The 14,428-nt window shown below is 44.6% G+C and overlaps 1 protein-coding gene across 4 annotated transcripts in view; it reads left to right on the top strand.

The window, feature by feature from the left end:
* The first annotated feature begins 3,400 nt into the window (after positions 1 to 3,400).
* The window catches only part of ADGRG2 (adhesion G protein-coupled receptor G2), a 129,551-nt gene continuing 118,523 nt past the window's right edge, over positions 3,401 to 14,428 (top strand). For all 4 annotated transcript variants that reach the window (XM_074391523.1, XM_039475639.2, XM_074391524.1 and 1 more), the window contains exon 1: positions 3,401 to 3,465. The gene's annotated coding sequence lies outside the window, so the exon portion shown is untranslated. The remainder of the gene's footprint in view (positions 3,466 to 14,428) is intronic.

The raw sequence follows: 14,428 nt of genomic DNA, 5'->3' as shown, positions 1-14,428 counted from the left end.
TTGGCATAGACGAAGCTTCACCATGTTGGCCAGGCTGGTCTCAAACTCCTGGGCTCAAGCGATCCTCTTGCCTCAGTCTCCCAAAGTGCGGGATTACAGGTGTGAGCCACTGTGCCCATCCCATCCCACTGTCTTGATTTGTACCTGAGCCCATGTTGTCTTCATGCTGCTTCCCTTGGGAAAGAATGAACCTGTTTCAGAACATCCTTGCTCTATTTGTAGACTATTTGACCACAGGTCAATTACATTTGAAGTTCTAAGGAGAGCTGTGCCCTGAGCACTGGTGAGCTGTCCTCCTCTGCCACCTCCCTTTGCCGAGAGCCTACACTAAAGGGACCTAGAGAGGGGAGGAGGTCAAGGTGACAAGGACTTTTGTCTTGTCTCTATTCTGTCTCTGACATGTTTGCTGCCTGATTGATGCCTGCTGATCAAGCTCCATCACTGACTCAAAGACCCTGTGGAACTACAGCCAAAGTCACCCACTCTTCAGTTGCTGGGGCATCAGCCCACAGGCTTTGGATAAATATTTACCTGCAAATTGTGAGCAGCCACAGCCTTCCTTCATATCTCCAGATAGGACCCATGTAGAAGGTATGCGACCAGGGCTCCCTCTCTCAGAAAAGGCAGAAAACCCTGTGGCTGGAGGGCTGGGGTCCCCTTCTTAATCCCAACCTCTTTCCTCTTCCATAGGCCCTGATGTCAGAGTTATGTGAATCTGAGAGTGTGTGTCAAGAAGAATAAAACTTTGGCTGAAAGTGCAGCAAAATATGAATTTTAGACATATTTCTTTTCTTTGTTTCTTTCTTTTTTTTTTGGAGACAGGATCTCATTCTGTCACCCAGGCTGAAGTTCAGTGGCATGATCACAGTTCATGGTAGCCTCCAACTTCTGGGCTCAAGCAGTCCTCCTGCATCAGCCTCCTGAGTAGCTGGGATTACAGGGGCAAGCCACTGTGCCTGGCTACCAGTTTTTGATAAAGCTAAACTTACCATACGGCATAGCAATCTTACTTCTAGGTATTTACCTAGGTGAAATAAAAGTTTATATTCACACAAAAGGTGCATGTGAATATTTATATTGCCTTTATTCATAATAATCAACAGCTGGGGCTATAGGCACGTGCCACCATGCCTGCCTAATTTTTCATTATTTTTTATTTTTACAGAGATGGAGTCTCACTATGTTGCTCAGGCTGGTCTGGAACTCCTGGGCTCGAGCCATCCTCCCACACCAGCCTCCCAAAGTGCCTTCAAGTCCTTTTTTAAACAGCAAGTTTGTTTAAAGGAAAATCATATTTACTCTGGTATCACTCTTAACATTAGAAATTAATATGAGCTAGACATATTTTAACTTGTTATTGACGTGAAACGTACATACAGAAAAGTGCTCATAGAGCTGTTTAAACTGTACCCAGATCAAAAAACCAGACATTACCCATAAGCCTTTCTTATTCTTCCTTGTAAATTCCCTCCAGTGGCTGCTATCTTGACTTCTAACAGCATAGGTTAGTTTTGCCTGTTTTATTCTTTAAAGAAACAGAATCACATAGTATCTGCGTTTTTGTGCCTGGTGTCTTCACTCAACATTGTTTCAGAGGTTCATCTATATTAAGCATAGTAGTGGCTCATGCAGTCTCACTGCTGTCTGGGAGTCTGTTTTGTGATGATACCACTACAGTATCTGCGATCCAGTCTGTTGGTGGACCATCTGGGTCGTTTCCAATCTGGCCTATTGCAAATATAGTGGTATGATATTGTAGTTCATATCCTTTGGTAAACATATACACTGATTGTGGTTGTGTATACACTCAGAAGGGGAATTGCTGGTCAGACGGTAGTTGTATTCAGCTTTAATAGATTCTGCCAAAGAGTTTTCCAAAATGCTTGCAGCAACTTACACTTCCACTAGTGGTGTATGAGCGTTCTTTAGATATGCAGTCTATGTAAAATAAAAATAAGTTAATATGAAAAAATAATATGGAAGTTTGAAAAGATACATGTTAAGTTCATTCAAATGGAACGAATTTAACCCTTTGGAGTAATGCTGAGTGTGTTTATTAAATACACCATTTTTCCCTTCGTCAAAACTTTTAATTTATGTAACCTGGATGAGCCTCCCGACCTCTACTCTCCATTAATCCGACCAGTTAAAAGTCTCTCTGAAAACACTGTTCATTCATTTATTCACTTAGAATGTTGTGAGTGTTAATAAATTGGTGTTTGCAAAACAAATTCAACCCCTCCTGCAAAGCAAAATATAAATCTCACCCATCATCTGTCTAAAATGGCAGAGTCAGCCGGGATGTGCCCTGATCTGTACTTGATAAGCATCGCGTCTCCAGGGCTATGAATGCAATTCGGAATCCAGAATTTTGCTCTAGTTGTAAAGAAAAAAATAGTATATTCTCGTGAAGGTATTAATAAAAGAGAACGATGCTTTTAAAATGATGAAGCATTTTGCAAATACAGGTGTTATTTGACTATAATGGTGGCGGGTGGGACTCAGTAAAAGAAGCGGGAGAGGGAAATAAGACCGCTGATTTTTTTTTCCCCTGGTCTCTACAACTAATTCGTGTTGTAGAATTGAATCTCCATTTTCCCATCTGTAAAATACGGTACTTTGACAAATTGCTTAAGGGATCTATAAGTCCTATCCAGATCTAGTTTTTGTTCTATGCCCGTGCAGCAGGAGAGATGCTGAGACAGAAAGCTAAAGAGGACCAGGGACAACTCACTTTATATATCCCCTCCACCTCGACCCCCAGCAGGCACAGCGCCGGAGATGCCGGTTTCTGGGTACCCGGTGTATTTCCAGTCCTTCACCAGGAAACCACCAAGCTAATCCTTTACTGGGACATTTCTCATTTGCTGCTCTCTCCAAATCCCCCTCTCAAGTGGTCTGACTTCTGATCTCCGAATTCAGGAATATCCTGGCAGAGGGGCGCCCTCGGAGGAGCTCCCACCCATCACAGCGTCCGACACTGAAACGGGTATTTGGGTACCGGGGAGACCCCTAAAGGTGAGCTGCGGACTCTAGAGGTTGGGGTCCCCAAGGAGCGCCCTGGGCTGGACGCCGGGCATGCGAGGGTCTGGGAGTGCCGGGAGCCCAGGAGCGTCGCGGAGGCCCCGGCCGCTGTGGGGTGGGCGGACTAGCTAGGCTTTCCCGCTTCTCCCCGGGCCCCGGCCCCCGGCCCCGAGCTCCTCGCTGGGCCTGGGCCGGCCGCGCCGCCCGCTCCCCCGCCCTCTGCGCCCCGCCCGCTCCCCACCTCCGCGCCCAGCCTCGCCGCCGGCGAGCGCCGGACGCGCCACGCCGCGCTGGGCAGCTGGAGGGGAGACTGCTGAGCGGGCCGGGAGCGGCGGGGGCGGCGCCCAGGCCGCGGGCGGGGGGAGGAGGGCCGCGGCCCAGGAGAGGGGAGAAGGCGGGCCGGACGGCGCCAGCAGCCAGCCCAGAGGACGCGAGCGGCAGGTAAGCGCGAGGCGCCGGGACGGGTCTGGCCCCTTGGGCTCCGGAGACCCAGACCCGCTCAGCCGGTCACCGACGCGGGAGGCTCGGGCGCAGCGTCTAGCCCCTGAGGGCCGTGGGCAGGCGGAACGAACGCGCCTTCCGCCAGCCTGCGGCTCCGAGCCGGGGCCCGGGACCGTCCTGAAAGGCGGAGGCGGAGCGCCCAGCCCGGGGCCGGTTCCCCGACTGGGGGAGCCCGCGCGCTGTGGGAAAGGGGGCTCCGAGGGGAGACGCGCGTCTCCAAAACCTTCGGACGGACCCGGACTCTCCCCATCCCGCGGGAAACGGAACCACGAGCCTGACTGGCGCGGGCAGTGTGCGAGACGCTAACTCCCGGGAGTCCAGCTCCCCGCGCCTGGCCCGGCAGCGGCGGTACTGGCGAAGCGCGAACGCACTCGGGTCCTAGACGGCTTGGGGCTGCACCACCCGGCGCGGCCCCGAACAGGTGGCCCCGCGCGCGGAGGGACCGAGAGGCGGCCCAAGAGCCAGGGGTGAGCACGCCGGGAAAGGAGGGGGCTCGTGGTCTCGGAGTGAGCGCATTTCGGCAGGTACTCGACTTTCGAGGCTCAGGAACCAGATAAAAAGTGAGGGGGAAGAAGAGAGGTGACCTCCCTAGAGCCAGACGAAGCAGGGGACAGGTTTTCCGTGGCTGCTTCGACAGTGACCGTCTGTACTGTGCACGAGAATCCCCCGGGGATCCGGTTAAAATGAGATTCTGATCCCGCGCAGGTCTGGGGTGGGGGCCGAGCGTCTGCATGTCTGAGAAGCTCCCAGGGGCTGCTGATGCTGTTCCGTCGACCACGCTTTATCCCGCAGGCCCTACAGAAGTACCTTTTGTCCAACAGGCTGCAAAGTGGGAGATCAGGAGGTGAGGACCTAAGACTTTACAACATATATAGCTCTAATATCTCTTTGTCACCTCTACCCCCAAACGCATACAAAAACACTTGCTACTATAGAGGCCAAGGGAAACTTTCCCTTTGCCCTCTGAAGGTTCGCTTGAAAAATTAACTGGCAAAGGCAGAGTGCTTGGAGAAAAAGCATGCAAATATATTAACGTGTCCACAGGGAGAGAACCATAGGGTGATTACCCCCAGCCCCCAAGTGGGGTACAGAAGCTCGTTGACAGATTATCTTGAGGTTACAGAAAGGCGGCTCAACGCATGGCCCCAAATAGGGGACGGTGGTAAAAGAGGCTGTGAGAGATGGAGAAGAGGAGGCCTGGCTAGCAAAAGTGGTCTGAAGATGTCAATGAAACCTCACAGGTGGCAGCCCTCAGAGAGAATGGACGGGGGATATTTCTTTCAGACCTTTAAAGGTGTCAGACTCTCAGTTAATTTCTCCTAGATCCTGACCAGGGACCTCGGTAAAGCCTGGCCACATCCATGCAGATTCTCTACACATGCAAATCTCTTGCACCAAGGACAGCTTTGCATTAGCTCTGTTGACTAGCCCCCTAAACGACCATCTCAAAATATGTCAAAGAAATAGATTTCGGGGTAAAATATTTAGATTTCCTTCCCTACTCATTTAATAGCGAAATGCTTTACTTTTCTTACCAACTTTCTAGCCAAATACACGATCTGATAGCACGAATGGCTTCATGGACACGCATCCTGCACTTGGTTTAGTGCCGAAATTCTTAATTTTTGAACAAGGGGCCTCTCCTTTTCATTTTGCACGGGGTCCCACAAATTATGTAGCTGATCCTAATAGTCACCATAGGTGGAAAGAGAACCCATTTTTTCATCAGGGGTCGTGATGGTGGGTGATGGAGAGTAAAGGTTTATTACAGGAAGACTAGCTAGAGATGTTGCAGTTTCTCCAGTTTTTCTCAACTTCTCTTTGGCTATCTGAATTAGTCTAAGAGCATACCCAGGCATGCATAGTGTGATAAACTATATTGCTTTATTGATATCAATAGTTAACAATTTATTAGGAGCTTTGTTATTGATAGACAATACAATTAAGTTTGATATTGAAATAATTTTTTTAAGTGTATCGACAAGGTGTTTGTTTTTTCCAAAGGATTGGGAAGGCTTTATTTATCATCTCATAAAATTTTGCTTAGTTAAGATCTAAGATGAGCTGGACATTGCTTGGTTTGGCAGCTTTCACAGCTCAAATGCAAAGCTGGAAAACAAAAAGTGGCCAAATTTTGTAGCTCTTCAGAAGTATTGTTTTACAAGGCCTCGGTGTGATGCCAGTCTGGATCGGATTCCCTTCTGCTTTTATCATTCCCACATCCCTGCAAGGTGACCTTCATTAAAAGGGGTATAGAGCAGATTTAGCTACTGAAAAACACTGAAGAAAGGCAGGGCCGGCATCAGTATTTTGTCTGTGAAGAAATCTTGCCAGAAAACCACAGATTCCAGGTGTGTGTACTTTTCTAGAAAAAAAGAAATGTTGGAAATACAGAAAAGAAAAAGATTGTACTCTATGGATATGATTTTGTTCAGCAGAGGGAGAAAAAGTCTGAGAAGTGGCATTTCATTGACGAGTTTGGCAGGGAAAGGGAAGCTGCTGTGTTTTTGATACCATGAACAGCCTTCCAGAAATGGCAAAGTGAGTTTGCTCAGGTGCAAGGAAGAGCCAGCAAAGAAGCTGATTTTCCATGGCTCATGTGATCATTGTGGGGACTCAGAGGACATCACGACATATGTTCTTGGTGCTTTGATGGCTCAGATGAAACTGACAAACACACTTTTCCATTTTTCTGCCTGAGAGTGCCAAGTCACTTTCAAATACATGATACAAACTGGGAAGAGAGCTATTAAATTAACAAAAGGAGGGAGAGGAAGGTGTTTTTGTAATGTTGTTGGTTCAAAAGATAGAAAGGAGGGATTCTGCCTTTACTCAAAACCTGGGAGCTGGTTTTTTTGCTTTACTGAGAAAGGTTATCCTGACTGCAAGACAGGAAAAAAAAAAGTTCTTTTAAAATGTTTATGGTTTCAAAAATGTGTAGGTATTTAATCTGCATGGAACTTATTTTGGCATTATGGTATGAGGTAGTGGGTAGTGGAATTTAAGAAATGAGCTAATGTTTGGGGAAAGCTATCATAAAATAAATTCTCTCAATCAAATGAATTCTGGTAAACACTGTCCCATTTCACAAATCGATTTAATGAATTCTTCAGTCTACTTCATGTTTTTCAAATTGAAGTGTAACTTATTGCAGTCAAATTCACTCTCTTCAGTGTACAGTTCTAGAAGTTTGGCCAAATGTAGATAGTCATTGTAACTACCACCATATCACCATGTAGAAGAATTCTACCACTCCAAGGAATTCCCTGTTGACTCCCCCAAATCTCAGCCCCTGGCCACCGCTGATTTGTTTGCTGTTCCCATAATTTTGTTCTTTTCAGAATGTCCTGTAAAAAGAACTGATGTATTCTATGGGTTTCTGAGCCTGGCTTCTTTCACCTAGCAGAGTGCATTTGGGGTTTATCTGTGTTGTGGGGATCAATACTTCATTCCTTATTGTTGCTGAGCAGTATCCCACGGTTTGTTTATCCACTCACCAACTGTTGATGATTATGAATAAAGCCAGTATAAATATTCACATATGGCTTTTTGCATGAATATAAACTTTTATTTCACTCAGGTAAATATGTAGAAGATTGCTCTGTTGTATGTTAGCTTTATCAAAAACTGGTAGCTGGCACAATGGCTCCGGCCTGTATTCCCAGCTACTCAGGAGGCTAAGGTGGGAGGATTGCTTGAGGCCAGGAGTTCAAGAACAGCCTGGGCAACATAGCAACATCCCCATCCCTACAAAAAAATTTAAAAATTTTCTGGGCATGGTAACATGCACCTGTAGTCCCAGCTACTCAGGAGGATGAGGCAGAAGGATCTCTTAAGCTGGGGAGTTTGAGCCTGCGGTGAGCTAGGATTGGGTCACTGCGCTCCAAACTAGGTAACAGAATGAGACCCCCATCCCTAACAAAATACTAATAAAAACTGCCCAACTTTTCCAAAGTGGCTGCACCATTTTTCATTCTCACCATCAATGCATGAGAAATCCAGTTGCTTGGTATCTTCGCTAGTACTTGGTACTGTTGGTTTATTTTAGTCATTCCAGCAGATTTATGGTGGCATTTCTTTTTGGTTTTAGTTTGGTCTTCCCTTATGATGAATGATGCTGAGCATCTTTTCACATGCTTTTTGGTCATTTGTTTATCTTCTTTTGTGAAGTGTCTTTATTTTATCCCTCATTATGTTTATGTGATTATTGAATCATAGAGTTCTTCATGTATCTGGATACATGTTCTCTGTCATGTATGTACTGGAAATTGCAAATATTTTCTTTTTGTCTGTGGCTTGCCTTTTCATTTTCCTAATGATGTTACTTTGAAGAGCAGACATTTTTAATTTTGAAAAAGCCCAATCTATTAGGATTTCTTCCTTCTGTGGATAGCATTTTAAATAACCTGTCTAGTAAATATTTGTCTACCCCAGGTTCACCAAGATATTCTCCTGTGCTTACTTCTAGACACTTTATAGTTTTGTCATTTGTATGTAGTTCTGACTTCATTTTCAAATTCATTTTTGTGTGAAGTAAGGGTCAGGCTGACATTTTTCTTTATAGGTGTCCAGTAGTTCCACTAACATTTACTAAGAAGACTCTACTTTTCCATCATCATATTCCCCTGCCCCTTTGTCAAAACTCAACTGTGTATGTGTGGGTCTATTTTTGATCTCTCTATTCTGTTCCATTGATGTCTATGTCTGTCCTTACACCAATATAGGTCTTATGCATTATTGATAGGTAAATTGCTAGATTGTGTGTGTGTGTGTGTGTGTGTGTGTGTGTGTGTGTGTTTATTGCTTTTAAAAATTAGAGGCCGAGTGCAGTGTAATCCCAGCACTTTGGGAGGCTGAGGTGGGTGGATCACCTTGAGGTCAGGAGTTCAAGACCAGCCTGTCTAACATGGTGAAACCCCATCTCTACTAAAACAATACAAAATTAGCCAGATGTGGTGGCACATGCCTGTAATCCCAGCTACTCGGGAGGCTGAGGCAGGAGAATCACTTGAACCCGGGAGGCAGAGGTTGCAGTGAGCCGAGATCACGCATTGCATTCCAGCCTGGGTGACAAGGGGGAAACTGTCTCAAAAAAAAAAGAAAGAAAAGAAAAAGAAATTGTATCTTTTTTTTCCCCACTTCATTTTCTATAGTAGTGAGTAGGAAGGTTTTGGGGTTTTTTTTTGTACATTTATTTTATATTCAAGCCATTTTACTGAACTTCTCTTAGTTCTAATACTTTTTCAGGTTTTGTTTTTTCTTTTTTTTTGGATTTTCAAAGTAGACAGTCAAATTGTCTGCAAATGGCAATAGTATAGGGAATTTTCCCTCCAGTATTTTTAGCTCATTTTATTTTATTGCTTTAGTGGCTAGGCTTCCCTGTAGATAATGCTGAGTAGTAGTTGCTAATATTTTCCCGTTAAGTATTATGCTTACCATAGGGTTCTAATAGCTACCTTCATTATCCTCTGGAGGTTTCTTTTCCATTGTTAGCTTACTAAAAGTCTAAAGTTTAATTTTAAAATTTCTTGTACTGCTTGGCATTCTTTTTTTTTTTTTTTTTCCATTGAAAGCTTAAGAGGTTTAGGACCAGTTAGTTCACTTCTTGACTTTGGAAGTTCATATTTTGATCTTCCTGGAGGAGAAGTTAATGTAGCATTAAATCAATTCATTTTATTTTATTTTACTTTATTTTATTTTATTTAGATGGAGTCTTGCTCTGTCATTTAGGCTGGAGAGCTGTAGTTGCAATCTCGGCTCACTGCAACCTCTGCCTCCTGGGTTGAGGTGATTCTTCTGTCTCAGCCTCCTGAGTTGTTGGGATTACAGGTGCGCACCACCATGCCTGGCTAATTTTTGTGTTTTTAGTAGAGACAGGGTTTTGGCATGTTGGCCAGGCTGGTCTTGAACTCCTGACCTCAAGTGATCTGCCCGCCTCAGCCTTCCAAAGTGCTGAGATTACAGGTGTGAGCCACTGTGCCTGGCATTTCACTTTATTTAGATGATGAAGAATCTACCTTTGGAGGTTTTTATAATGTTCTTATTTGAGGGAAATACTGGGTGTACCAAGGAAGAGACAGAATCAAGAGATAATTCATAACCTACTCATGTATAGATAAAGTAGCTTTTTCCAGTGTTGTTCAAACTTTTTTTGCCCACCATTCACAAGAAGTACCTTCTGTATCATCTCACTACTTTAATTCTCAATGCTGTGTTCATTATCTGTCAATTTCCTTGTTGATTTGTACATTTATTGTTCTCCTCCTTCCACCCTCCTCACACTAGAATGTGAGCGGGGTCCACATCTTTACCCCCAGTGCCTAGAATAGTATTTGGTGTATAGTATTCAATTTTGGTGTTTAATAAATGCTTGATGAATAAATGATACATTTAATCCATCATACATGATTCTCGGCACATGGAAGACACTCAGTAAATGTCCTCTTGTTCTCTTTCCCCAAGAGTACATTCTTGTGTCTGGAGCTAGCCTAGATGTTTCCAGTGAGGACAGTCCTCTGATAAAGAAATTCATATTTTTGTGTTAGGATCCTGATTATTAGGGTTTCTAGACAAAGGGGAATTACATTTTACCAAGAAAAAGGCAGTGATAGAATTCCAGGGATCATTAGTGTCACATTTTTCAATGTGGGACTTTCCTGGCCCTCCTAACTGTAAGACTGGTTCTCAGATTCCACAAAATTGACATGTTTTATCTTGAGATTCTGACATGCACATTTTTGAAACACTTCATTTGGGAGGATCACATGTGGATTTTTAGGAGGGAAGAAGGGGATAGCAAAGGAAGTGACATTCTTCTCTGCCTTTGTTAATAGTATCATTCCCTGTGCCCATTTCAGCGTTAGCTCTGATATAAGACAAGTGGTAAGCTGTGTGTGTTATTGGAATCTGAGAACAGGACACCAAAAAATGTTCAGTACTTTGTACTGGTCTAAAATTCATGACTTGAAGATGTGGGTAGAGAGTGAGGAAGATTGGGAAGATATATACCAAAGTGGTTTCCCTTTGAGGTATTATTTGAAGGTTAGTTGTGATTTTTGAGAAAGCCCTTGCACTGGATTTTAAAGTTTCCAGGAAAAAATCAGTACAAATGAACAAGAATAATGAGTTCGTCACCAGATGACTCACTTTTTGACAGAAATGTACCACGTTTTTGGGGTATTTGGAAAAACCATCACCCTTGACCCAGTAGGATTTTTTTTTTAACTGGGCCAGATATTTATTGTATTCGCAGTTCATACATGAGTCAAGAGCTGGGTGTCATTACTCATGCTTGTGATATTGATCACCTGTTCATCACGATTCCTCATTTCTAGCAACCATCCTTAGGAAAGCAGGCAAGTGTGTCAAGTAGCATTTCATGGACATATTTAGAGGGTTCTTCTTCCTTCTTCTTCTTTGTTCTTCTTCTTTTTTGAGATGGGGTCTCCCTATATTACCCAGGCTGGTCCTGAACTCCTGGGCTCAAGTGATCCTTCTACCTCAGCCTGCATGTTATTCTCTTTGACTTATCCATGAAAGTGGATCCAATGTGTCTACATAATTTTTTTCAATTAAACTTTTATTGAAGTACAAATTATATACATTATAAATGTACAGCTCGATGAATTTTCACAAACTGTGCATACCCCTGTCACCAGTCCCCAGATCAAGAATCCAATATGAACAGCCTTAGAAGCCCTCCCCTTGCCTCTCGCTGCCCCCCAAGAGTAACTACTGTTCTCACTCGAATGCCACATGTTAGTTGTGCCTGTTCTTAAATTTCCTGTATATGGTATCAGACAGGCTACCCGGCTTCTGGTCAGTGTTGTTTGTGAATTGCCTCCATATTGTTGCATGTGGTTATAGTTGGATCATTGTCACAGCCCAATAATATTTCATTGCGTGACTACCATGGTTTATCCTTTCTACTGCTGATGGTCTTTGGTTTCTAGTTTTTGGCTTTTATGAATGGTACTATGGGTATCAGATACAGTGAACCCCCGGTTTCTCTTCAAAGAATCAGTATGTCAGTATGTTCAGCTCTTTTATTCTTTAATTATCTATTTTAAAGTTTAACTTCCTTGTAGTTTCAGTAAACAACCTTTTCACCAGCTCTAATCAGTAGTTCACATCTGTTCCTCTGGTCCCCTGCCCCATCCTGACTCATCCCAGTCACCTGCTCCCATCACCTGCTCTGGTTACCTGCTTTGACCCCTGTTTACCTGCTCTGACCTTAACTGTTTTTCCCGCCAAACTACCCACCCTGCCACTCTGACTTGTACCACTGCTCCCTTTAAAATAGCCAATCAGAATTAGACTAGACCATGCAGTCTAACCCTAGCCAATAGGGGAATGACACAGCAGTAGGGGCAACCTCTGTCAGGGCATAAGTACTCCTTCCCCTCCTCGTCCAGGTGTGTGCCTCCTATTGTTCCATCTGTGAGCTGCACCCTTCTAATAAGTAAATTGCCTTGCTGAGGAAATTTATATTTGAGTACTACTTCTTTTGCAGCATTGAAAATTCTACTTATAGCATGGGTAACACTCTTGCATATCTTGTGGTGAACATACATGTGCATTACTACCAGGTAAATACCCTAAAAGAATGCTTTAAATATATTATTAATAGTTTTTATGGTTGCTGTCAATTACTTTCTCCTCTGAATGCAATTAGGACTAGTAGCCACTTGACATAACTCCCACATCTGTATCCATAGACAATGATGAGGCTTTCTTTCTGTAACTTTTTCTCTAACTTCTCAAGCAATCTGCCCACCTCAGCCTCCCAAACTGCTGGGATTATAGGCATGAGCCACTGTGCCAAGCTTTCTGTAACGTTTTTATTAAGTTCTAGCATTAGTTCTAGCATTAAGTTGATACATTAATTTTTTCCCTAATAATTGGTTTCTACGCTCATTTATTCCTTTACCAAGGACCTATATCATAACATCATTTTAAAATATCTTAAGAATTTTAGCTTGCTCTTTCTTTTCCTGCCTATCTCCACCATCCCCACCTCCAGCTGTATTTCTTTGGAAATGAAAAAGCCACTCCTGGGACTGCTGAATGTATTTTACAGATCCAGAGGCAAAGGTTTACCACCCGAATAGCCTTAGAATGGTACAGGCTTATTCAGCACTGACTCCTAGTTTTGCCAAGGAAAAGTAAAAAGGACAAAGACAGGAAAAAAGAAGGAGGTTTAAAAAACTAAATAATACTCTACTTTGTGGTGTAAACAGAGGCCAGTCGGTTGACAGTAGTATTTTTCTCTTTGTCTCCACTCAGCAAATCTGGTCATTTGACCAACTGCATCGAGCCAATATTGCCTGAAATGAAGCAAATACATTCCATTTGATTTTGGTGGGGGACAAATTTTTAGGCAGAGAGAACAGAGAGCAGATAGTGTCATGCACAGCAGTGCCTTTCAAATGCCAACATGCAAAATGATCTCCTGGGGATCTGGTTAAAATGCATGTGCGGTTTCAGCAGCTTTGGGACTGGTTAGAGATTTCTGCATTGCAGCTCCTAGGTGAGATGCTGCTGCTGTGGGGGTGGTGGGGGGGCTGCACTTTGAGTAGCGAAGGTTTAGCACACAGCTGCCTCAATGTTCCTGGGGAGCATTTGCCGTTGTCCACTGATGGATGATAAGCAGCTCTCCCAAGTGCTCCTCTGGGCTTGTCTTTGCAGCACTGGCTGCAGAACCAGGTTGTGTGTAGCCTGCATTAAAGCAGCAGACAAAGCCCAGTGCTTTTTTTTTTTTTTTTTTTTTGAGGCAGAGTCTCACTCGGTCTCTGAGGCTGGAGTGCAGTGGCACGATCTTGGCTCACTGCAACTTCTGCCTCCCGGATTCAAGTGATTCTTGCGTTTCAGCCTCCTGAGTAGCTGGGATTACAGGTTCCTGCCACCATGCCTAGCTAATTTTTGTATTTTTTGTAGAGACGGGGTTTCACCATGTTGCCTGGGCTCAAGTGATCCACTCACCTCGGCCTCCCAAAGTGCTGGGATTACAGGCGGGAGCCGCTGTGCCCAGTGGCAGTGCTCCTTTTTAACGCTGAGTAACAACTTCTTTCAAACCTCCCTCACCTGGATTCTCCTTAAATGTCTCATACACCTGAAGAGAAACCACTAACTTTCTCAAACACATGCCAAACCAAAACACACACACATACACACACACACACACACACACACACACACACACGCACACACACACACTCCCAGTTACTGACATGGAGAAAGGAGTGGGTGGTGGGCAGGCATGAAGCCACCCTCTTTTCTCTTGGCTCTTCACTATTGCACACTTCCTCATTCATTCCAGAGCAACTAGGTATCTGTTTCAACATCCCTGGCCTCATCATTGTGGTACGCACCAGCTGCCTTCCAGCCAGGAGCTGCACATTTCTCTGTGGGGGCCCTCTGTATACATCCATGCTGTGGCTGCAAGTGCCCAGGGATTAACAGCCTCCGCCCCACCCCAGGAGCCGCCCTCCACCAATGCCTGATGCAAGTCAGTCGATCCATACCCCAGCTCTTTTGCTGTCGAGTGGGATAATTCAGACCGGTGTTGTACACTGGCTCCCAGACTTCCCCAGGAAGACTAAGCTCCCCATGCCCCCAGTGGTGACTGGCTTGATAACGCCTTCTAGTGGCTGCCTTCATGCCCCAACTCACGTCTCCATTCTCCTATCTGTGTTTCCTGGGGTTACATCCTAAATAAACTACCTGATCTCGAATATGTGCCAAGTGGTTACCTTTTTTTTTTTTTTTTTTTTAGACAGTCTCCCTCTGTCGCCTAGACTGGAGTGCAGAGGCGCAATCTTGGCTCACTGCAACCTTCACCTCCCAGGTTCAAGTGATTCTCCCACCCCAGTAGCTGGAATTACAGGTGCACGCCACCACGCTA

The sequence above is a fragment of the Saimiri boliviensis genome, chromosome X (genome assembly GCF_048565385.1).
Source record: "Saimiri boliviensis isolate mSaiBol1 chromosome X, mSaiBol1.pri, whole genome shotgun sequence".
In the NCBI taxonomy this organism is placed as follows: Eukaryota; Metazoa; Chordata; class Mammalia; order Primates; family Cebidae; genus Saimiri; species Saimiri boliviensis.
The sequence above is the reverse complement of the archived record's forward strand: the minus strand, read 5'-3'. Positions and strand labels throughout refer to the sequence as shown.